This window comes from Gorilla gorilla, chromosome 9 (genome assembly GCF_029281585.2).
Source record: "Gorilla gorilla gorilla isolate KB3781 chromosome 9, NHGRI_mGorGor1-v2.1_pri, whole genome shotgun sequence".
Taxonomy (NCBI): Eukaryota; Metazoa; Chordata; class Mammalia; order Primates; family Hominidae; genus Gorilla; species Gorilla gorilla.
In genome coordinates, this window is record NC_073233.2 from 10,874,154 (window position 1) to 10,880,153 (window position 6,000).

The window sequence follows — 6,000 nt, forward strand, 5'->3', positions numbered from 1 at the left end:
AAGACGGGAAAGAAAAGGAGGTCCTGGAAGGCAGCCCCACACAGCTGCTCAGGGCACCGGACTCGCCACCAACAAGCCAGATTTCCCTTCCAGACCATCTTACCCTGGGCAAATTGCTTAACCTATTGAAGCCTCCCTTTAATTTATATGTGAAGTGGGGAGAATATTGCAAAGGATAAGTATGTAGAACAAATGAGATGAGTGTGAAGCTCTTGGCACATGACAGCTGCTGCCCTTCCCTGAATTCTAATATGGGAATAGACTAAAATTTACATTTTATATGTTGGAGTGATTTCCTTGTGTTTGTTACATAGGACATCTTAGATTAGGAGATGTTGCAAAAGTGTAGGAATTGTATGGATGGAACAGGGATCCAAGATGAACATTAGTCAATGTACAATTTTATATATAAAATGAGAATACCTAACATCTTCTCTAAAATTACGGTGGACCATCATCCTAAAGCAGAAAGGAAGCCACTCAATTGTGAGGGTAAGTCAACAGAGTGGCTACTCATCACAAAAAGTGTCCAGAGAAAGCTGGGACAAGAGAAAGTTGAACATACTGTTATTGTGTGTGTGTGTATAGCTTATTGGCATCTTAAATGGTGGTCTGAACTGAAATATTTTCTGTGTCAGCCCACTTGAAGTCATCCTTACCTGGACACTGGTAACATGCCCACAAACCCTGGGAGAGGCATTTTGACAGTGAGTCCAAGGATTTTGAGAGATTGTTATGGTGACAAGCACGGATTAGATTAAGTTCAAATACTAACTCTACATTGCGTAATGTCACGGAGCCAGCAACAGTAAAGTATTTATTTTGTTTTCTGGTCTGTATAATGCAGGGGAGCAATAGCTACCTTGGAGTTGCTTCATGTATTAAATGAGCTGTTTGTAAATGTGTGTATGTATATACAGAGAAAGCTGATGTTTACGAAGCCTGGCTTCTGAGTGGGCGCTGTGTTCTTCTTACCTGCTCTACCTCTCTGGTCTTTGATCCCTTCCACAGGATACAGACAGAGTGCTATTTCATATGACTATTTTTTCCCATGGTGTGATTAGCCTCTTTAATGTGGATACAATCAATTGAAGAGACTTGCCAATAGTGTGAGAATGAGGTCAGGAGAGAAGGCTGCCTTACTGTGAAGCAGAAGACAAGACTGATCAGGCTGGAATAGTCCAATCTTTTCTCTCCTGTTCTGAAGAAGTACTAGGCAACCAAGCCTTCCACCCTGGGACTCTTCTTCTCCTTTGATTCAATCTCAGGCAGTTTATACTCAACTTATTTTCTCTACTTTTGACTAGATCTGTGAGGAAGGACCTAGATGGACCCAAAAGCAAATATAGTTTCTGAAACTTTGAGATTGCTTCCAATAACTTTGGCCCCTTCTCTGGAATGTGCTTACCCACTGGAGTATTGTCTGTAGAGCCCTGGGTTCTGTTTCTTAACAGTGCTCATCTCTTGCGTGGATGCTGGAACAAATTTGACTGTCAAGGGGAGGCCATGCCACTGATCTCTTCAATTTCTTATGTGCTTTTTTTTTTTTTTTTTTTTTTTTTTAGGTTCTGAAAACAGCCAGTTACTTCCCAAGAGTTGCACAGAGAAGCCTGCACACTTCCATCTGGATATTTAGTTACCCTCTTGGAAACAGTCTCCACTCCACCCATCACATTCTACCTCCAAGGACTGGAACACAGACTTATTCCCACCTCCCCGCTTCTGGGCTCTTGGCTGGCCCCAGGTCTCTGACAATCCTCCCTTGGGGCCAGAGGTACTCAAGGATGCCAAGAGGGATATTGAGTTCACACACACACACACACACACACACACACACACACACACACACACAAAAGGTGCAAAAAAACCCCTTGGGTATTGGCCTAACCAATAAACACTTTTCTTTGGTTAATCATTGCTATTATCAAGAAATCTTAATATAAAAATCTAGGCTATACAAAGAAAATTACTCAAATACAAATGTTGTTCACATTGTAAATTTGCATTCTATTTCTACTCTTTTCAAGTTGTTTTTGCTTAAAAATATGTGTAATCACAAGTTGAGATAGTTTATGTCCATTTCTGTGGTTATTTTACCTACACCTCCCAGTCTATCATTGATGGGCATTTGGGTTGGTTCATGTCTTTGCTGTTTTAAATAGTGCTGCAAATAGATTTATATTCCTTTGGGTATATACCTAGTAATGGGATTCCTGAGTCAAAAGGTATTTCTGGTTCTGGATACCTGAGGAATTGCCACACTGTCTTCCACAATGGTTGAACTAATTTACATTCCCACTAACAGTGTAAAAGCATTCCTATTTCTCCACAGCCTCGCCAGCCATCTATTGTTTGACTTTAGAACTGTCTATTCATGTCTTTGCCTATTTTGTTTAATTTTACTTTAAGTTCCAGGATACAAGTGCAAAATGTATAGGTTACATAGGTATACACGTGTCATGGTGGTGTGCTGCACCCTATCCACCCATCACCTAGGTTTTTAGCCCTGCATGCATTAGTCATTTGTCCTAGTGGTCTCCCTCTCCTCACCCCACACCCTCCAACTGGCCCTGGTGTGGGTTCTTCCCCTCCCAGTGTGTCCATGTGTTCTCATTGTTCAACTCTTACTTATGAGATGAGGTACTTTTCTGTTCCTGTGTTAGTTTCCTGAGGATGACGGCTTCCAGCTTCATCCCATGTCCCTGCAAGGACACAATCTCATTCCTTTTATGGGTGCATAGTATTCCATGGTGTACATGTACCACATTTTCTTTATCCAGGCTATCATTCTTGGTGTTTCTGTGGGATGTTTTAAAAATAAACTAACATTTGTATTGGCAGACCAAGTAAAGCAGATTGCTCTCTAATGTGGGTAGACCTCATCCAATGAGCTGAAGGCCTAACTACACAAAAAGGCTGACCCTCCCTGATCAGAGAACCCTTATTACCTGACAGGCTTCAAACAGGAACATCAGCTTTTTTCCTTCCTTGGAACTCAAACTGAAACACTGACTATTCCTGGGTCTCAAGCCTGTTGGTCTTCAGACTAGAACTAAATTATTGACTGTCCTAGGTCTTGAGTTTGGCAACTCATCCTGTGGAAGTTAGGATTTGTCAGCCTCCATAATTATGTTAGCCAATTCTTTAATATATATTTTTATATACACTCATCCTGTTGATTCTGTTTCTCTGTAGAACCCTGACTAGTACGATGAACTTCAGTTATTTAATATTGCTGATGGAATCAATTTCACTAATTTTTGTGAGATTTAAATAGCTATATATGTCAGGCTTTTAAAGTAGTATAATTTATTGTCATTAATTGCTTTTGTACACATCAACTGAGAATTCCAAAGTTAAGATTTGACTTAAATTGAGATAGCTGGCATCATCTTATCTTCCCTGAAATTAACATGTTTGTCTCAAGTTGTAATATGAGAGAACAAATGGCATTAGGTATACTGTGTATGGAAAAGTTGTTCTCTTTCCCCAATATACTATGTTCATGCTACAATGTGAGTCTTGGGGTGAAGCCAAAAGTTGAGTTGTGTAGCAAGGATGAAAGAGCACCCCCAAGATATACTTGCAATCTAGAATTTGAGGGGATGCAAAGGTATTGAGAAATGTTTGTTTCTAGTCACAATGGCCACTTCGAGGTTCTTTGGGGACAGGGTTTCTGATACCTCATAGGTTGCTTTTCTGTGTGATATTCCGGGGCAAGAAACTCGTGAACTGTGCTTTCTTGTTGTCACTTCTCCCTGTGTTTGCAGAGTAATCCCCAGAATTCTAATATATTCCAATTTTCCAATGCAAGATGGGTACAAAGATGACTAAATCAATATGAACAAGGAAAGAAGGTTCAGAATCCAGAGGAATTAGACATTCCAGGATACCTCTTCAGCCTCAGGACCTGGACAGTAATAGGTCAGCTGAGTCTGGTTAGGATTAAAAAAATAATGTTTAACCAGTCCTGTCTTTATTTTTAAGGGTATGTGATCTGTAGCCATGTTGTTTGTATTCAAGTTTTGACTTTTTATTTTTAAAAATAAGTTTAGAGCAGATTAAAGAACTAAAAACAAGACCCAACCATGTTGTCTACAAGAAGTCTGCTTTAAATGTAAAGACACAGATTAAAACATAGTATCTTCTTTTCTATCCTTTTGCTAACAATAAAAAGCAAGCTGGGAGAGTTCTTTCCAGGAGGCAGAGCAAGATGGAATAGAGAAGGCACCACCAATAGTCCCTACCACAAGGACACCAATTTAACAACTATCTATACACACAAAAAGCACCTTCATAATAACCAAAAAAAAAAAAAAAAATCAGGTGAGCACTCACAGTACCTGGTTTTAACTTTGTGTCACTGAAAGAAGGACTAAAGAGGTAGAAAAAAAGTCTTGAAGTGCTGAAGCCACCCCCAACTACCTCTGGCGGTGGCAGTGTGGTGAGCATCTCCAGGTGCTGGCGGAGGGAGAACTCAATTGTGAGGCAATGAACTAAGTGCCGTCCTGTTAGAGCAGACAGGACAATCATCCCAGACTCAGTTGGTGCCCACCCACAGAGGAAACACTTAAACCATCCCTAGACAGAGGAGAATCACCAATCCCAACAGTTAGAACATGAGTTCATGCAAATCTCGCCACTAAGGGCTAAAGTGCTCTGGGAATCTAAACTTGAAAGGCAGTCTAGGCCATGGGAACTGCAACTATAAGATGAGTGCTAGTGTGGAACCCGGCCTGGAGACAGTAGACGGGGGGAGAACATGACCTACTGAGACACAAGCCGGGGTTGCTAGCAGTGCTTGCATCACTCCTCTCTCCCAGGCTGCACAGCTCACAGCGACAACAGACCACTTCTTTCTGTCTGGAGAGGAAAGAAAAAAGGGTGGGGAGGACTGTTTTGCATTTTGGATACCAGCTGAGCCACAGTAGAATAGGGTACTGGTCAGAGTCATAAGACCTTAGCTTCTGGATGACATTTTTAGATACACCCTCGGCCAGAAGGGAACATGCTACCTTAAAGGAACCAGTCCTGGCAGCATTTATCACCTGCTAACTGAAGATCCCTTGGGCCCTGAATAAACAGCAGCAATACCCAGGTACTATGTCAACGGACTTTGAACCTCAGACATGCTGGCTTCAGGTAAGACTCAGCCCATTACCAGCTGTGGTAGCTATGGGGCAAAACTCCCATTTGAGAAAAGCAGAAGGTAAAGTAAAGCGTGCCAGCTCAGACATGGTGGGAGGGGGTAGAGTACAAAGTAGGCTCTTGGGGTCCCCAATTTCAGGACTTGATGGAGATGGCATTTCTGGACCTGTCCTGGGCCAGAGGGGAGAGCCCACTGCCCTGAAGAGTGAGTCCCAGGCCAGGCAGCTTTCACCACAAGCTGACTTAAGAGCCCTGGGTCCTAAAGCGGACATTGGTAGTGGTCTGACAGCACTTTCCATGGGCCTAAGGTGGTGGTAGCCATGAAGTGAGGCTCGTCTGCCTTTGGAAAGGGGAGAGAAAGGTGGGAAGGACTGCATCTTCTGTTTTTGGTGCCAGCTAGGTTGCAGTACAATTAGAATACCGGGTAGACTAAGGTTTTTGACTCTAGTCCTTGACTCTTGGACAGTACCCTCTGGACCCACCCAGGGCATCTTGCTTCCCTGAAGGGAAGGAGACAAGTCTGTCTTGCTTTACCAACCAACTGTAGAGGCCCAGGACCTTAAACGAACATAGGTAGTAGCCAAGGAGTAGTTATAGCAGGCCTTGGGCAAGACCCAGTGCTGTACTGGCTTCAGTTCTCAGAGTTGTGGTAGACACAGGAATGCTTGTGTCACTCAACCCCAAGCTTTACTTGGCTTAGAAAAGGCAGAGGTTGTAGTGAGCTGAGATCACACCACTGCACTCCGGCCTGGGTGACAGAGCAAGACTGTCAAAAAAACAAAAAAAACAAAAACCAAAAAACAGACTATTTGGGAGAAAGAAGAGATGACAGTCTACCTGGTAATTAAGAGA